Source organism: Lagenorhynchus albirostris, chromosome 20 (assembly GCF_949774975.1).
Source record: "Lagenorhynchus albirostris chromosome 20, mLagAlb1.1, whole genome shotgun sequence".
Classification (NCBI taxonomy): Eukaryota; Metazoa; Chordata; class Mammalia; order Artiodactyla; family Delphinidae; genus Lagenorhynchus; species Lagenorhynchus albirostris.
In genome coordinates this window covers 15,053,565-15,072,067 of record NC_083114.1, presented here as the reverse complement: position 1 = coordinate 15,072,067, position 18,503 = coordinate 15,053,565, and the positions used below count along the sequence as shown (strand labels likewise).

The 18,503-nt window shown below is 37.5% G+C and overlaps 1 protein-coding gene and 1 pseudogene across 2 annotated transcripts in view; both read right to left on the bottom strand.

Annotated features, from left to right (window-relative positions):
* SSH2 (slingshot protein phosphatase 2) overlaps positions 1-18,503 on the bottom strand; it is a 243,501-nt gene that overhangs the window by 123,284 nt on the left and 101,714 nt on the right. The gene's annotated exons all lie outside the window — the stretch shown is intronic.
* Positions 7,429-8,050, bottom strand: LOC132511417 (RNA 3'-terminal phosphate cyclase-like protein; annotated as a pseudogene).

The following is an 18,503-nucleotide window of genomic DNA, read 5'->3' as shown; positions in this document are numbered from 1 at the left end:
TTTTTTTACAAAATCTCAAGGGAAAGAGAGTTTTAGTTAGTCAAACTGAAGCATTAAGTACGAAAAAATTTCTGCTTACTCTTTTACATGGGCATAATAAGTACTGGAATGATAAGTACTAAGAATCTAGGGAAAATTCTGTAACAATAAAATAAGGAACCCTAGGAAGCAGAATATTAAATTTCTTATGCTGAACCTTCAAAATAGGGCTTTTACAGTCCTAAATGTTAATTTATGTTTGGACATATACTATACTTATTGATTATATTTTACAGATGGGTAAACAGAGGCATACCAAAACAGTGAATGCCAATTTTGCCAGGTACCATGTTAGTGGGAGATATTCAAAGAAGTATGAGAATATATAATTATATACTAAACAGCTCCCTGTAAAGCAGGGGAGACAGATGAGATATGTGAAAAAAAATGGCCCTCAGTCCACCAAACATGCTTTTTACAGGTTTGCATTTGCAGATGTTGTTCACTTAACGTGAAAAACCTATTCCTCCCCTCCTCTCATCACTACCCAAAGCTGTCTGGTTAATGCTTTTATTCAAGATGCCTTCTGTAAAGGTTATAGTGGGTTATAAATGTTCTTAGTAATAGTAAATAATTTATTGAGCATTTACTGTGTGCTAAGCATCATGCCAAACTATGTAAATGAATGATATCTCATTTCATCATCACGGCAATTTTATGAGAACTGCTAACCAGCATTCACTTTTAAGGAATTTCCTGGAGTAACTGACAGTCTCCATTCTCTCTGTAAAGCATCCTACCATAGTAGCAGAGATGCTCCTGCCTAACAGGTTATTCCTCTCTAGTATACCTGTTCACTTCTGCTTTTACAAGTTGGATGCTCATCAAGAATATTTGTATTTGTTTTAAGAACTGTTGGTTCCGATGTAGAGAATGGACTTGAGGACACGGGAAGGGGGAAGGGTAAGCTAGGACGAAGTGAGAGAGTGGCATGGACATATATACACTACCAAATGTAAAGCAGATAGCTAGTGGGAAGAAGCCACATAGCACAGGGAGATCAGCTTGGGTCTTTGTGTCCACCTAGAGGGGTGGGATACGGAGGGTGTGGGGGGGAGATGCAACAGGGAGGAGATATTGGGATATATGTTTATGTATAGCTGTTCACTTTGTTATACAGCAGAAACTAACACACCACTGTAAAGCAATTATACTCCAATAAAGATGTTAAAAAAAAGAAAAGTGACAGAAACAAATCCTTCCCCCCCCAAAAAAAAAACCTGTTGGTTCCTATTGCAATCATAATTATATAATTTAATGAAACATTATGTAAACCAATTACGTATGAATACAGAAATAACTTATTTCTATGAAAATGAAGTTGGATGCTTTTGAAAAACCTAAAAAGAGAAGAGTTACTTTAAAAATTGCTGTTGAAGGGCGTCCCTGGTGGCGCAGTGGTTGAGAGTCCGCCTGCCGATGCAGGGGACACGGGTTCGTGCCCTGGTTTGGGAAGATCCCACATGCCGCGGAGTGGCTGGGTCCGTGAGCCATGGCCGCTGAGCCTGTGCGTCCGGAGCCTACGCTCCGCAACGGGAGAGGCCACAAAAGTGAGAGGCCCACGTACCGAAAAAAAAAAAAAAATTGCTGTTGAAGCCTCTTCAATAATTGGTGCTGGGAAAACTGGACAGCTACGTGTAAAAGAATGAAATTAGAACACTCCCTAACACCATATACAAAAATAAACTCAAAATGAATTAAACACCTCAATGTAAGGCCAGACACTATCAAACTCTTAGAGGAAAACATAGGCAGAACACTCTATGACATAAATCACAGCAAGATCCTTTCTGCCCCACCTCCTAGAGAAATGGAAAGAAAAACAAAAATAAACAAATGGGACCTAATGAAACTTAAAAGCTTTTGCACAGCAAAGGAAACCATGAACAAGATGAGAAAACAACCCTCAGAATGGGAGAAAATATTTGCAGATGAAGCAATTGACAAAGGATTAATCTCCAAAATTTACAAGCAGCTCATGCAGCTCAATATCAAAAAAACCCCAACCCAATCCAAAAATGGGCAGAAGACCTAAATAGACATTTCTCCAAAGAATATATACAGATTGCCAATAAACACATGAAAGGAGGCTCAATATCACTGATCATTAGAGAAATGCAAATCAAAACTACAATGAGGTACCACCTCACACCAGTCAGAATGGCCATCACCAAAAAATCTACAAACAATAAATGCTGGAGAGGGTGTGGAGAAAAGGGAACCCTCTTGCACTGTTGGTGGGAATGTAAATTGATACAGACACTATGGAGAACAGTATGGAGGTTCCTTAAAAAACTAAGAATAGAACTACCATAGGACCCAGCGACACCACTACTGGGCATATACCCTGAGAAAACCATAATTCAAAAAGAGTCATGTACCACAATGTTCATTGCAGCTCTATTTACAATAGCCAGGACATGAAAGCAACCTAAGTGTCCATCGACAGATGAATGGATAAAGAAGATGTGGCACATATATACAATGGAATATTACCCAGCCATAAAAAGAAATGAAATTGAGTTATTTGTAGTGAGGCGGATGGACCTAGAGTCTGTCATAGAGAGTGAAGTTAAGTCAGAAAGAGAAAAACAAATACCGTATGCTAACACATATATATGGAATCTAAAAAAAAAAAAAATTGTTCTGAAGAACCTAGGGTCAGGACAGGAATAAAAACGCAGACGCAGAGAATGGACTTGAGGACACGGGGAGTGGGAAGGTTAAGCTGGGATGAAATGAGAGAGTGGCATGGACATATATACACAACCAAATGTAAAATAGATGGCTAGTGGGAAGCAGCCACATAGCACAGGGAGATCAGCTCGTGCTTTGTGACCACCTAGAGGGGTGGGACAGGGAGGGTGGGAGGGAGACACAAGAGGGAGGAGATATATGTATATGTATAGCTGATTCACTTTGTTATAAAGCAGATACTAACACACCACTGTAAAGCAATTATACTCCAATAAAGATGTTAAAAAAAGAAAAAGAAAAGAGATGAACAGGGTAAGAATTGCTGGTGAAACCAACTGGGATACTATGGGCAGAGGGTATAAGGAGAACCAGCAAAGAATGATGATAAGAAAGCCAAAGGAGGTGAGAACTGCAGAGCAGAATGGTCAATAGTGTCATTTAAGATGGGGATCAAAAATTATTCACTGGCAGTCTTAACAAGAACAGCAGTTTGAGTATTGGAGGGAAAAAAAAGTCAGATTTCATGGGTTAAACAGTGAATGTGAGTTGACAAAGGAGGCAGTAAATACAGACTGTCCTTTCAAAAAATCAAAATCAACTTGTAGTTTGAGGTGAAAACAAGGTTATGGGATGGTATTTTAAAATTATATTTTAATTTCTTTTAGTCTGATAAAGACCTGACCGTGTTTATAAGATGAGGGAAACAAGCCAATAGAGAGAGATAAAACATTGTATTTAACCCTATGACAAATTAAAACATTAAATAATAGTCATAATAAATCTTGATAAAGGATACAATATTTAAAGAGTCTAAACTCCATGAAACAGGAATATTTTTACCAAAGGTATAGATGCCAATAAGACCATTAGAATGCTTTGCAGATTAAAAACCTTCCACAAATGTGTTCACATACTTGAACCTTAAAGATCCATATCAAGTTGGCTCAGAAGTCATTTTCCAGAAATTTCTAGAATGGCAGAGAAATGTAATTGTCTGTGTGTGTGTGTGTGTGTGTGTGTGTGAGTGAGAAGGATAATTTAATTTCTCATTCTCGACATCTGCTTGACATCTGAAGAGATCTGCATAGGCTTATTTTCTGCTACACGGCATTAAGAGTTTAATATACCCCCAAATAAATTACAGTATGTAAAAAATAAAAGCCTAGAGTGAGGAGAGATTAGGAGGTAATTCAGTTAACGAGCTTTACGTGGTGGAATCTGGTATTCTAAAAATTGAGCTCCTGCATAGTTACCTTATCGCACACAGTTAAGGGACTTGGAATTTCATATGCAACTTCTGGCTAGCAGGTTATTTTTTTTAAAATAAGAACCATTTCCTCTTTTCAATCACAGGTAAAATCTCCAACTTAAAAATAGTAACACACATGAACTTCTTATTGGCACCATATTTTTAAACTAATTATTTGTAATCTTCCCAAATATGCCTTTCCTATATTCTACGTGGCCTGTATTTTCCTGTCCCAGAGTAACAATTATAAATATTTTATGTGGCTAAGGACGCAGCAGAAACGTATGTGTGTGTGTGTGTGAGAGAGAGAGTGTGTATGTAACGTATATATGTTATAGATCATCCTTTTAACAGAAAGCTTAGAGTTTGGTTTTCTTAAAATTAAGTCATTTGGTATTCTGTAGAATTCACATACCAATCTACCTAAGACAATCACCATTTAACTCATTTGAATACTAAAAGTGATTTCATTGATTACACGTTCCAGCTGTTAAGAGGAATAGTTTTGCAAAACAAACAAAAAAACACTGGCCTGCCAGTTATATTTAAATTTAGTTGAAAACCTTAATGTATCAACTGCCTTTTTTTTTTTTTTGGGGGGGGGGGATGAAGAACTAGGCTATAGTGATTCTGAAGGTTTCTGAAATACTGTAAAGATTTACTTGTTTATTATGAACATAAAATTATGATCCTACTTTTAGAAGAGCTCAGTTTATAATAATAAAAAGGAATATTAGTAATAATAATAATAATAGTTACCACTTGTTGAGTGCCTATTATTGTGATAGGCACTTAACCTTTATATCTCAAATCCTTGTTTCTGTTACAGAGTTGATGAAATGGGCTCAAAGAGGCTAAGTATCTTTTCCTAAAGCCTGAAAATGGGTGGAAAGTATGGTTCTACAGAAAACTAGTGAGTACCATCTATGTGCCAGAATTTAAGGATACAATCATGAACAAGATATTGTCTTTGCTCTCACTCAGTTTAAGTGGCAAGAACAGACAAGTAATGTGTAACAACAGTGTTGGAAGTGCTGTGAAAGAGAAGCAGAGAGTTCCATTAGAGCATGAGGTGAGAATTTTTCCACTGAAGAGTAAGGATTATTATAAGCAAAGGTGGCTCATAACCAATTATGTGTTTTAAATTGTTTCTAAATTTCCTGATCTTTTGTTTGGTGTGTCGGCAGAACAGCTGTTTTAGGGTTGGTTTAGGTAATCCATAACAGGTCCTTTCTTCTTCCTCCAAATGGGTCCTTGGCTTGGGGAAATTCTCAGTGAATAATTAATACCAGAATAGTCTGCCAGTTATGTTTATTAATACAATCTTTTTGCCTCAGGATGGTAGAATAGCAGTGAGTCAGAGAAGCAAGCAGATGAGCCTGTGTTTAATAAATATTCATTGATGAATGAAGCAAGATGATCAGTACCTTTAAACAGGGTTTTACAAATAGCATCCAATGGCTGTGACTTTAGGTAATCATCCAGGTGGAATCAGATTTGACTTACTGACACAGAGATGGGAAGCTCCCATTTCTAATTCAATACTAGGCTTGTACTAAATAAGAACTTTATTGGTATATGAAGTGTGACAATTTTTCTTCTTGTTTTTCCTCAGTAAATGATCTTAATATTATATGATGTAAACGGTGTCAGTCATAGTAGAGTTAGAGAAATTAGGCTGTGAGTTTGTGAAATTAAAATGGAACAGAAATTACTAGTGAAAGTACATCACTTTATATCTTGCCTTAATACTTGGTGCTTGATATTCATTTAAGCTTTCCTATAAACAATTTTATTTGCATTTTCAACAATCCTATAGGATAGATGGGCAGATGCTATCCTCATTTTACAGACAGACAGGAAGGCTCAAGCAGAAGTGAATTTTTATCCATAGAAATATTATTATAATGAAGATAGAAAAAATAATGTAGTCCATTTCTCTGCCATTACACAGGTATAATAAAAAATATTTGATGCTTATAATTTATATACATTTATATATATTTCCTGTTAAATTACAGTTTGAAAAACAGATGCTGTGCTGGGGTAAGTTTTCACTTTTACTTGGGAAATCTTTTGGTTTTCAGAAATCTTGTTCTCTAATCACCTGATGAAAGTATAGCAAGCATTTTGAACTATCTTTTCTAAAGACTAATAGTCTACAAATAATACTAATATTCAACACATCAGTTCTAATAAACGCTTTACTCATCTTCTGAGATAATTAAATATGAATGTTGAAGTGATATAGAATTTGATGATGGTGGCAATTTGAGAGTTCATTTGAGTTATAATAGGAAATCTTTCTGTAGTGTTTATTTCCTATAAAATATGTTTAACACAAACGCATACAGGTGATACATAAATACATATCTATAATTTTTCTTACTCTGAAATATGTACTTGTGTGTGTGTATACCCTGTGTGTGTAGATACACATAGGTATGTATATGTAGATATACTTCAGGGTAAGAAAAATCATGAATCTCAGGAGTTCCTACAGTTCATACTGTTTAAACCCATAAGCACAAGAATATCAGAAGGAGAGAAGAAAATAAAAACTTGACCTTATACTGAACTCAGCACTTCTGATATTAAGTGTTCAGAATAAACCTTTCCTAATAGCCTCTTATCCTTTCATCCAAAACAAATAACTTGTAATGAACAAGAAAGGAAGTATATTAAATTTATTACTTTTTTAAAGTTTCCTGAAAATTTTCTCTAGGAAGGTAGATTCTAATTTTGGGAACTGCAGTGGGAGTATAGAGAAGTAGGGAAAAGGATGGGCAAATCTTTGATTCTTTTTTGTAGGCTACTTTTTTAAAAATTGAAATTAATTATACCTTTTATTCATTTGGGAAAATCATTTTTGGAGAAGGTACCAGCACTACAGAAAGTTAATCATCCAGCCCTGAATTACTTTTAAAGACACAAGATGGATTTTTTTATCACGCTTCCCTAGCTTCAACTCATATTTATCATTCATTGGCTCAGTAATTTAACAATTAGGTAATGCACGCCTACTGGTTGCCAGGGCTTGGCCTGGATCTTGGGAATGTAAAACCAAGGCATGCATGGGAGCCAACAGCATATGAGGGGAGACAAACAAGAGTGTGAAAAATGATGAAGTCCTTCCTTAGAGAAAATTACTATGAACTTTTCAATGTTAATTTTATTCACCAAATTAATATACAACAGACTTGCAAAATTCAACACAGTTTTAAAGTAGGATTAACAGCAAGTACACTTTTTCATGAGTGAGTGAAACTATTTTCTTTTTTTGGATATATAGTTGTCTTTTATTTGTATGTTCTGATTTGTTGTTGTTGATGATGAAAAGAAAAGAAAATCCCTAATATAGTAGCTCTCCTGTCCTGGATGTATGCATTCAAACTCATTCCCTGGGTTTCCTTGGTTGCATTGTTTTTTCTGTAGCTAGGGCCTTATCCTGAGATTATATCACTTGATGGTCTTGCTGAATTAGTAAAGCCAATGCCAAAACAAGTTATCTCTGCCCTTGAGTTCTTCACAACATGGCTTTATTTTTAAATTTTAAACATAATCTGGAAAAAGCTCTTCAAATGCCTCAAAAACTATGGTAAGGGGAAGACAGCAGGGCTAGCAGGACTTTGGAGCATGAGCAGCCTCTAGGATCAGGCTATAGTTAGTAGACTCTACATATCTGCCTGTTTAGACTCCTTCCAGCAGCAGCTTGGTTGGCATAGTTTCTGCCGAGATCCACTGGAGCACTGCTGCCCCCAGCCCTGAGGGTTGAAGGCCAGTTCAGCACTCAGGAAGGTTCTTTTGGTGGTCTTGGCAAAAAGTGATAGCCCAAAGCCCAGAGCCTTCCCAGGGTTGGCCCCTTTCACATGGTCTGCATAAATAAAGAAAGAAAATGTTGAAGGTGCTCCCTCAAGTGCCACAATTTAGTTAGTCATCAAAGGTTATACATCTATGGAGTAGCCCTCTAATACTTTTGATTTATCTAGGATCTGTGAGCTGAATAGGTCTCAAGACCTTCCCTATAAGACATGAGAAAAATACTTCGCCACCTCTAGGAGGCATCCCCATTGCATAGTCTTTAGTTAGAAGATTTCACACATCAATCTCAAACTGTTTCCACACAGGGCTGTGGTCATAAAGAGCCAAGCAAAGAAGGCTTTGGAGGTAACAGCCTCTACTGTGATGGGCACTGTAGCTGTGTTCTATTAACTCACCATAGAAAGGCCTAGTTGATAATAAAAGGGTGCACTAATTTGGTTTACTTCCATTGGAAAACCAATAATTGTTTTGTCCAGCAGCCTTATGACATTGGCTTCAAAATCTCTGAGGCCTGGGTTGGGGTCTTTGGCCTGGGTTTTTTGGACCTTGATGGGATGGACAGACTGATGCAAGAAGTTGCAACACACACGGCTGAAAAAGTACATCTGGATTGTCATGTGGGTGCCATGGAGGTATTGTACCCACATACAGAGCACTGGAGATGATGGTAGTACCTGTGGCTTTCTCTCTCTCTTGCAGCTCATTGACAATGTCTTTTTAAAAGGTTAAACTTAAAAAAGAATATTTGCATAGCACTTTGTGATTACTGAAAGTAGACGTTTTCTTTTAACTCAAAAAGGTACATATTGGATTGTGGTTAAAATAAAAAATTCATTGCTATTATCAGTTATTTAATTGTCAGATCTTATAACTTACAGCACTATCTAGTTCTTATAGGGAGATGTCTCCTTGGTTTTAGTAGTTAATACATAAATAATTGTTAATTACTGAGAACTTTTTATTTTGCTAGAGGCATAATTTTACATTTTTAACCTTCCTGTTTGAAGACTCAAGCTTTACCTATAAAATGTTATTGTATATTTGTCAATTATTCCTTAATACAGTTTTTTTTAAAGTATCAATTTTAAGGACAACCTAGGAATTTGTCCATTTCATCTAGATTATCCAATTTGTTGGTATACAATTGTTCATAGTACACTTCTATAATCCTTTTTATTTCTGTAGAATCAGTAGTAATGTCCCCACTTTTATTGCTGATTTTAGTAAATTTTTTTAATAATTTTATTTATTTATTTATTTTTGGCTGCGCTGGGTCTTTCTTGCTGCACACAGGCTTTCTCTAGTTGCAGTGAGCGGGTGCTACTCTTTGTTACGGTGAGCAGGCTTCTCATTGTGGTGGCTTCTCTTGTTGCAGAGCATGGACTCTAGGTGCATGGGCTTCAGCAGTTGTGGCTCGCAGGCTCTAGAGCGCAGGCTCAGTAGTTGTGGCACATGGGCTTAGTTGCTCCGCGGCATGTGGGATCTTCCCGGACCAGGGTTCGAACCCATGTCCCCTGAATTGGCAGGTAGATTCTTAACCACTGCACCACCAGGGAAGCCCAAGTAATTTTTTTTTAATTTTATTTTTTGACCATGTGGCATGTGGGATCATAGTTGCCTGACCAGGGATAGAACCCGCGTCCCCTGCATTGGAAGCGCGGAGTCTTAACCGCTGGACTGCCAGGGAAGTCCTGATTTTAGTAATTTTAGTCTTCTCTCATTTTTTCTTAGTCCATCTAGCACCAGAATTTGTCAGTTTTGTTGATCCTTTTGAAGAACGAACTTTCTGTTTCATCAATTATCTCTATTGATTTTCTAGTCTCTACTTCATTTATCTCTGCTCTAATCTTTATTATTTCCTTCGTTGTGTTAGCTTTGGGTTTGGTTTGTTCTACTTTTTCTTTATGTATAAAACAAGATTTGGAGTTATAAACCAGAGTTACAGTAACACTAGCTTTTACACTAATCATTGGGGGATTTTTAGTTTAAATGTATTAGTCTCTTAAATCACGCAGAAAACAAAAAGTGCAGTTACAAACCAAGGTTACAATAATACTAGCTTTTATAATTGCCCATGTATTTACCTTTACTGAGATCTTTGTATCTCCATATGGCTTTGAGTTACTATCTGATGTCCTTTCATTTTACCTTGCAGGAAGCCCTTGGGCATTTCCTGCAGGGCAGGTCTAGTGGTCATAAACTCCCTCAGCTTTTATTTATCTGGAATATCTTAACTTCTCTTTCTCTTTTGAAGGGCAGTTTTGCCAAATATAGGATTCTTGGTTGACTGTTTTTTTCTTTTAGAACTTTGAATACATTGGTCTTTTGGCCTCCAAAGTTTCTGATAAGAAAAATTTTGGCCTCCAGATTTCTGATGAGAAATCTGCTGATATTCTTCTTGGGGATCTCTTGTATGTGATGATGCACTTCTTTCTTGATGCTTTCAAGAGTCTTTCTTTGTCTTTGTCTTCTGAAAGTTTTATTATAATGTGTCTCAGTGTGTGTCTCTTTGAGTTCATCTTACGTGGAGTTTGTTGAGCTGCTTTGATATTTATAGTGTCTTTCAACAAATTTGGGAAGGTTTTTTTTGTTGTTGTTGTTGATTTTTGGCTGTGCCACGTGGCTTGCGGGATCTCAGTTTCTGAACCAGGGATTGAACCTGGGCCACTGCAGTGAGAGCCTGGAATCCTAACCACTAGGCCACCAGGAAACACCCAAGTTTGGGAAGTTTTTAGCCATTATTTCTTTAAATATTTGCTCTGGCTCTTTCTCTCTCATCCTTCCGCGTTTCCCATGATATATATGTTGGTCCTCTTGATGATGTCCCATAAGTCCCTTAAGTTCTGCTTGCTTTTATTCAGTCCTTTTTCTTTCTGTTCCTCAGACTTGATAATTTCCATTGTCCTATCTTCACGTTTGATGATCTTTTCTCTTGCCTGCTCAAATCTGCCTCTGAATCTATCCAGTGAATTTTTAATTTTAGTTACTGTACTTTTCAGCTCCAGAAGCTCTTTTTTGGTTTCTTTTTAGATTTTCTATCTCCTTATTGACATTTCCATTTTGTTCACACATCATTTTCACAACTTCCTCCACGTTTTCCTTTAGTTCTTTGAACATCTTTAAGATGGTTGTTTTAAAGTCTTTGTATAGTATATCTGCCATTAAATCTTTTTCAGGGACGGTTTCTGCTATTTTTTTCTTTTGAATGGGTCATACTTTACTGTTTTTTGTATGCCTTGTGATTTTTTTGGTGAACACTAATAATGTGGTAACTTTGGAAATCAGATTCTCCACCTTCCCCGGGGTTTACTATTTTTTTGTTATTGTTTTTGTTTTTCTGATTGCTGTAGGCCATCTCTGTGCCAAGGATCAGTCTGAGATATAAGCTTAAGGTCTTCTCAGGTCTTTTCTGAGCCTTTCCCTAGGCATATATGGACATATTCTAATTTTCCCCCTATATGAGCTGTTTTTGAAGTCCTGTCTTTAATGTCTGACTCCCAAAAGGTGGAAAGGCAAAAAGTGAAGGGGGAGAAAAAAAGGGTGCTAGCCCTTTAAATCCCTGGATGTCACTTCAGCATGAGGGAGAGGGGCTTGCAACAAAGGGGAGAGATGCAGCAGTACTGGCTGCCTGCCCCTTTGTCTGAACCTCTATGATCAGAAGTGGCACTCAGCTATCAGATCACAGATCCCTGATATCTGGAGGACAGGGTCTTTTTTGCCCACCCCATCTTATATGAGCCCTGTGCAAGCTACACCAGGAACATGTGCACAGCTGCCTACCATGTGGCTGAGGGGGAGGGATGGATAGCTACTAAGAGCTAAGAGCTGAAATTGACCACAATTTACCCTCCCGTTCTTCCTCTAGTAGTTGCAGGCCTTCAACAGACTCCAGAGTTGGAAAATAGTTAAGTCAGACAGATTCTGCCAGGTCAATTTGTTGTCGAGATAGAGAGCCAGATTCCTGGGGCTTCCTACTCCACTATCTTCCCAGAATCCTCTCCCAGCAGTAATAGGTATTTGACACTTTATTAGTCTCTGGAGTTTTATACTATAAAAAAACAACTTTTCAAAAACTTACTTTGGCAAAGTCAAGAATTGAGGGGTAATTGCTTTCTGTTTTTTTTTTTTTAATACCCTGAAGAATAACATCTGGGGGGAAAAAAGTAAAATTATTAAAAGAAAAAAACCAAGTAAAATTATTTACCTAGCTTTAAAAGATATACCTAATTTCATTATGTCTGCAATAATTAGTTTGCTTTTCAAGTCAGATTTAAGAGGAATGCCTATTGTAGCTACCAGAAGCAGAACATGTCAGATAAATATAAAATAGAATTTGTGAATACATTCTTTAGAAACACAGAGTACTTCAGGGAAGTGAAAATTCTTACTCTTGTTGAGTGGCTAGGAAAAGAACCTTTCAAAGTGTGCACTTACCAATTTAAAGGGGCTACTCCATGCAGTGGCAGAACTCAAGAGGATGAGAGGATAGCTCACTACATCCCCTGGTGGCCACATCAAAATATTTATAAATAGCTGAAAGTTCTCTGGATCAGAATAGTAACCCATACGGTGGGAGGTGGAGATTCAGACTTCAGGAGGGCCAAAAGCAAAAGATGAAGAGCTTCACTATCATCAGTTAGAGACGGTTTTTAAATACATGGAAAGCTCTACTTTTGTAAATCAATCAATCACATACACACATATATTCTGCTATAAGTTCAATAAAAGGCCTCTCCATGAAATATTAATATCATCATTCTGTTTCTTAAAATAGAAAAGTGAGGTGAGGGGGGCATCTTACTATCAAATGGCTCTGAAAAAAAAGTTCCTTGTACTGTATCAGCAATTTTTCTATGAGACTGCTTCAAAATTAAAAAATATACATATGAGGATAAATTATCAGTTCATATTTACAGCAGACTTTTCCTCTTTACCACTTTTTTTAAAAAATTTTAAGTAGAATACTCTTATTCTCTAGGTTAACAAATTCTTTAACTAGAACATATACTCAGGTAGAAGTACATCTGTTTTCCTTCCACAGCCTAAAGACGGGCAATGTAGTATTTACTGTCATTATGATATTTAAATCCATACAAAAATTATTTCACTAAATAGGCTGAAATTAAATGAAGTCGTATCTCAAGAGAACCTGACGAGGTACCAAAGAGAGATCTGGAAGAAAGAGTTGGCCACAAAATGAATGCATTAGTAACACAGTACCATTGTGAAATTATATCTTACACAAAGACATGCCCTGATTCCATGTTTTCTTTCAGCTGTCTTCAAGCTGTTTCCACTTGACTACTGCCCTGTTGCTTCACATGTTCAAAGGTGAACTCTTCATATGTGTTCACAGAAGTTCTCTTTTTCAACTATATCATTTCTAGTAAAGATATCAACCAATATTCTATTCTCTTTCATTCATCCATTCATTAAACAAGCACTTACTGAGTGGCAACTACAGGCTAATTGCTGTGGATACTGAGATAAAAGACACAGTCCCTGTCCTCATGCTGCTGTCAGTTGGAGGTGATTGCCCACCTCTAGCCATTTGCCTGCAACAGCTTCCTGAGTCATTTTCCTGCCTCCTTTCATACTGCATAACACTGCCAGACTCTTTTCTGGCATTCATGCCATTCTTCTAGACAGAGATCTATCAAATCAAAACTCCTCTGCTCTTAAGATATAGACAATTGTCTCCTTATTGTCCCTGGAACACATTAGCACCTACTTCCAGACTTCTGGGGATATCCTCCCACTCTCCCCATCCTCCTATATTTGGAATGCTCTTCTTCTGTTCTCCTATCTAATCCCATTCGTTCAAGACCCAACTCTTCCCAGGATATTTTCTGATACTCCTCTGGCCCACACTACTTGCTCTCTCTCTTCCCCACCTGCAACAAAACTTTCATTGTTAGGTTTGAAGTACTTAAGAGAAAATAACACGTTTTCAAAGGTGCAGAACTTTTTCAGTAGATGGTAAGTAATTCTTTATGTCTATGAAAAACTGAAGAGGAAGAAATTACGTTCTAAAACAGGAGAGGTTTAGGGCTAAACATGAAAAATAACTACACATTCAGAGTAATTAAAAATAGTAACAAATATTATACATGTTGCTTGAGTTGAAGTGAGAAAACATAAAAACTGTCCTGAGTGGCTTAAACATTCATTTGTCTAAAAAAGGTAGAACGGGGGGTGGGTGGGATTTCTTTGAGATGTTTGAAACTATATTATTGTACAATACTATAAATTGCTGAGCCAAAAGACAATTTCCTAAAGGTTATTCTTTCTCTTTACTTTATACAATTCTTAGCTTAGAGTTGATATATACAGAAATGTGAGAATTCTACTATAATTAAAATATTTTCTAAATTTAGATCTAAGGTACTTTGTTTCCTTCCACAACTAGTCACCTTAAAAAAGATGTCTTGGGATTTCAAGATTTATTTCAATGGCATCTTTCTTTTGCTCACTTTTATTTATTATCTTGCAATTTTATTAGGCTGACTCATATGAGATAACCATTTATAAATCAACATGATTGAATATTGGTGTGTTATATGGTTTCATTTTATAGTCACCTTCCTGGCTGTTCCCCAGTCAGCAAAGTGGGTTATGACACAAGAAGACGAAAAGCTATCAGTTCATAAATATGCAAAAGAAAAGACTGGAGGGACTTCCCTGGCGGCACAGTGGTTAAGAATCTGCCTGCCAATGCAGGGGACATGGGTTCAAGCCCTGGTCCAGGAAGATCCCACATGCCACGGAGCAACTAAGCCCGTCAGCCACAACTACTGAGCCTGTGCTCTAGAGCCCGCGAGCCACAACTACTGAGCCCATGTGCCACAACTACTGAAGTCCACATGCCTAGAGCCCATACTCTGCAACAAGAGAAGCCACTGCAATGAGAAGCCCGCACACTGCAACAAAGAGCAGCCCCCGCTCGCTACAACTAGAGAAAGCCTGTGTGCAGCAACTAAGACCCAACACAGCCAAAAAAAAATAAATAAATAAATTTATAAAGAAAAAAAAGGAAAAGACTGGAACTGAATTTCATCCATTTATATTTTTATCAAAAAGGTAATAATACACAACCTGATTTTTAGTTCTACAATTTTTTTTTTTTTTTTTTTTGCAGTACGAGGGCCTCTCACTGTTGTGGCCTCTCCCGTTGTGAAGCCTGTGCTCCGGACGCGCAGGCTCAGCGGCCATGGCTCACGGGCCCAGCCGCTCCGCGTCATGTGGGATCTTCCTGGACCGGGGCACGACCCGTGACCCCTGCATCGGCAGGCGGACTCTCAACCACTGCGCCACCAGGGAAGCCCAACAATTATGATTTTTTTTAATGCTTAACTCCTGGGAACAACAAAGCAGCACCAGAATTAGATATCATAAAAAGGAGCTGGTGTGACATGAGTAGATCATTTGTTTTTTAATTATAGTAAAATATATATAACATAAAATTTGCCCTTTTAAATAACTATTTTTAAGTGTACAAGGCATGAAGTAATTCACTGTTGTTCATTGTTCAATTATCACTACCATCCATCTCTAGAACTTTTTTCTCTTCTAAAAATGAAATTCTGTACCCATTAAATAACTCCCTATCCATCCTCCCCTATCCCCTGGCAACCAACATTCTACTTCCCATCTCTGAGAATTCGACTACAATAGGTACCTCATATAAGTGGAATCATACAATATGTAATCCTTCTGGGACTGCCTTTTTTCACTTAGCATAATGTCCTCAAGGTTCATCATAAATTGCAGGATTTCCTACTTTTTTAAGCCTGAATAATATTCCATTATATGTATATATTACATTTTGTTTATCCATTTATCTGTCTATGGATACTTGGGTTGCTTCTACCCTTTGGCTAATAACGTTGCTATGAACATGGGTGCACAAATTTCTCAAGACCCTGCTTTTAGTTATTTTGAGTATATACTCAGAAAGGGAATTGCTGGATCATATGGTAATTTCTAATTTTTTCCCACACATTAACATTTATTAAACATTTTGAGTACTATAGACGATAGAAATATTGGTTAGTTATTTCTTTATTAATCAACATTTGGGAAGTTTCCAAGTTTAAAAAAAACGTTGCAACAAGTACTCTTGGGTCCATCTCTTTGTTCTGGATTAACTTCTAAAAGTGGAAGTTCTGGGTCCAAATCCAGAATATTTTGAATTTTAATTGATACTGCTAATTTACACTCTAAAAAGGTTGTACCAATTTATAAGGCAGAAAATGCTATTTTTTTGGATACTAATAATCTATATCTTTGCTAACACAATGGTTAAAACGTGTTTTAATTTTTACTTTTTAATTCTGTGAAGTTTAGTTTCTAACTTATTAATTTTGGTTTCTAGCAATATTCACTCTCAATTCATTACCTTTGAATTCTTAATTTTAGCGTGCTTGTTACTAGATTACTCTTTTTTTCGTAAAGAGCAGCCAATTCTTCCATCATTGTAACATCCATGGAATCTCACTGAAGATCAGAAACAGAAAATGAGACAGAATGAAGGGAGGTTGTGAACATCAACATTCTCCAAGAAAAGGGAAGAGTACCCCAAAAAGATTCAGAGATCGTCAAGGTTGCTACTCCCACCACACGCAGAGAGTGCGAGGGCTGACAGGCAAGGCTGCCTCCACGTCAGTTTCAAAGGTGCCAGGTAGGTGGGCCCTTGCAGAACACTGCATGGGTGGTACTCCAAGGGAGCCAGAAGTGCAGGGCTGCTCAGGTGATCCCTGGAGATGACACCACCACTCCAGTGAGTCCTGAAGGCAGGACTACTTCCCCACTGGGTTTAGAAGGCACAATATCAAACCAAAGAGGATTATTCTTGAGCCTTCAGATCTAATGGGATTTGTCTCAGTAAGTTTTGGACTTACTTGGGCCCTGTCATCTTTTCTTTCCTTTCTATTTCTCCCTTTTGGAATGGGAATGTCTAGCCTATGCCTGTCCTACCATTGTATTTTAAAGTGTATAATTAATCTGATTCCACAGGTTCATAGCTGGAGAGGAATTTTGCCGCAAGTCTCTCCCATATCTTATTTAGATGATATTTAAGGATTTTTTTTTTTTTTTTTTTTGCGGTACGGGGGCCTCTCACTGTTGTGGCCTCTCCCGTTGCGGAGCACAGGCTCCGGACGCACAGGCTCCGGACGCACAGGCTCCGGACGCACAGGCTCAGCGGCCATGGCTCACGGGCCCACCCGCTCCACGGCATGTGGGATCTTCCTGGACCGGGGCACGAACCTGTGTCCCCTGCATCGGCAGGCGGACTCTCAACCACTGCGCCACCAGGGAAGCCCATTTAGATGATATTTAGATAAGACTTTGGACTTTAGAGTCGATGCTAGAATGAGTTAAGACCTTTGGGGCTGTTGGGATGTGATGAATATATTTTGTATGTGAGAAGGAGATGAATTTTGGGGGGCATGGGTGCAATGTTATGGACTAAATGTTTATGTGCCCCCCAAGGCTGTATGCTGAAGTCAACCTCCAATGTGATGATATTTGGAGATGGGAACCTTTGGGAGGAAATTAGGGTTAGATGATGTCATGAGGGTGTGGACAACATGATAGGATTAGTGTACATTCAAGAAGAGGAAGAGAGCAGAGCACCCTCTCTCTTACAGCCATGTGAGGACTCTGCAAGAAAGCAGCTGTCTACAAGCCAGGAAGAGGGTTCTCATCAGGAAGCAAATCTGCCAGCACATTGATCTTGGACTACTAGCTTCCAGAACCGTAAGAAACAAATGTCTGAAATTTAAGCCACTCAATCTATGGTATTTTGTTATAGGAGCCCAAGCTGACTAAGACAGGTTGGTTGTTTTTTTCCTTGCTGAGTTGTAAAAGAGTTCTTTTTATATTCTGGATATTAATCCCTTATTAGCTACATGATTTGCAAATGTCTTCTCCCATTCTGTGGGTTGCCTTTTCACTCTGTTGTTGTGTCCTTTGATGCACAGAAGTTTTAAATTTTGATGCAGTCTAATTTATCTATTTTTGTTTGTTTTTGCCTGTGAACATTGGTTTTTAAAGGTAGCATAGTTTGAGCTAATTATACTAAAAGATTACTTTTAACTTATGACTTTCCCAATAAATGATATTTGGTTAAAATAAGAGATTAATGCAACATCTTTTTTTATTACCTGGAATTGGTATTAGTTTCAATGATATACTGTTTTTAGTTCTTAATGGTTTGACAATTCAGTGCTATGAATAAGAAAATAGACTTGCATTGCCTCATCATTATGTAATTTTGGGGGACAATTACCCCAGTAAATGCATAAAGAAATTAACCCAGAGATCTTTAAATCTGGCCTAACAGAAAATTTAAGAATCCTTTGGAATGCTTTTTCATTCTAATGGGAATAAGGTTATGATGTCTCTGGTAAACAATGAGCTAAAATTTCTTCTAGGTTTCTGTCTCGTAGTCCTATGCAAAAGAATGACACTTCACTGTCAGATCTTCCCTAAGAGACAGTGAGAAATTAAGCTTTAAGCCTAAATTTTTGTAATAAGGCAGGAAAAATATTGCCAATAACCTCAGTTACTGATGAAAAGAAACTATTTTTATACTAAGTTGTGGTTTACACAAGCGAGGTATGTATATATATATATCAACAAATACACGATAATTTATCATTAAGGAAGCATGCCCTTTAGCCAGCTTCTCCAC